The following is a 1,235-nucleotide window of genomic DNA, read 5'->3' as shown; positions in this document are numbered from 1 at the left end:
CCTGCTGAAGGCTGGTTTTGCTATAAATTGAAGTACAATTAAAGGGACCTGCAGAGGAGATCCAACTTTTAGGAATGAAATGGCAAGACAGACGTTGCCAAACCCTAATGGCTGTAATCAACAAGATAGCTATGTCCCCACTAACTAAGAAAAAGGAAACACAGGCTTTCTTAGATGTTGTGGGTTTCCAGAGGATGTACATCCTAGACTACAGTCTGACAGCAAGCCCTCTCTATTAAGTGACCTGAAAGAAGAATGACTTTAAATGGAGCCCTAAGCAGCAACAAGTGTTTGAACAAATTAAAAGGGAGGTTGTTCACACTGTAGCCCTTGGGCCCCTCCAGGCAGGACAAGATGTTAAAAATGTGCTCTACAGCTCAGCTGGGGAGAACAGCCCAGGGAGACCTGAAGTCCACCCGTGGGGTTTAGGAGTTGAGGATAGAGAGGATCTGAGGCCCACTACACTCCAACTGAAAGAGAGACACTGGCAGCGTATGAAGGAACTTCAGCTGCCTCAGAAGTGGTCGGAACTGAAGCACAGCTCCTCTTAGCACCCTGGCTGTTCGTGCTGGGTTGGATGTTCAAAGGGAGGGTCTTCTTTGCACATCATGCAACTGATGCCACATGGAGTGAGTGTGTTGCGCTGATCACTCAACAGGCTCCAAAGGGAATCCTGGCCACTCTGGAATCTTGGAAGCAATCACAAATTGACTAGGGGGCAAAGATTTCAGAATGTCACTGTAAGAGAAGTTAACACATGCTGAAGAGGCTACCAGATAATAAACTACCAGATAACGAGATGCAATATGCCCTGTTCACTGATGGGTCCTGTCACACTGCAGAAAACATGGATGGTAGAAGGCTGCTGTGGGGAGTCCTACACCAACGTTGAGCTCTGTATGCAGGTTGCAACAACCTAACACCATCTTTCCTGCCCTGAGACTGTTACGACAGATGGAGCCTGAAAGTCATGGATTAAATGAATGCAACAGACACATTAGAGGGATGGCCCACAGATTAAAGGAATGATATCTCTGTATATAAATATATATAAAAAGCAGGTGAAGTAGTGGATCTGGGCATGAGGTAGGTGGTATAGAATAAGGGGTGGTTAATGTCCTGGGTTTGGCTAGGATAGGGCTCATTTCCACAGCCAGGATAGCCAGACCAAACCAGCCGATGGGATATTGGCTAACAAACTGATGGGCATGCCCAGTATATATATGTAACAGCCG

General features: G+C 46.6%; 1 protein-coding gene across 1 annotated transcript in view; it reads right to left on the bottom strand.

Annotated features, from left to right (window-relative positions):
- LOC104498953 (triple functional domain protein-like) overlaps positions 1-1,235 on the bottom strand; it is a gene marked incomplete at its 5' end in the record, with an annotated part of 36,732 nt that overhangs the window by 23,327 nt on the left and 12,170 nt on the right. The window lies entirely within an intron of this gene.

This window comes from Buceros rhinoceros, unplaced genomic scaffold (genome assembly GCF_000710305.1).
Source record: "Buceros rhinoceros silvestris isolate BGI_N320 unplaced genomic scaffold, ASM71030v1 scaffold15278, whole genome shotgun sequence".
NCBI lineage: Eukaryota > Metazoa > Chordata > Aves > Bucerotiformes > Bucerotidae > Buceros > Buceros rhinoceros.
The sequence above is the reverse complement of the archived record's forward strand: the minus strand, read 5'-3'. Positions and strand labels throughout refer to the sequence as shown.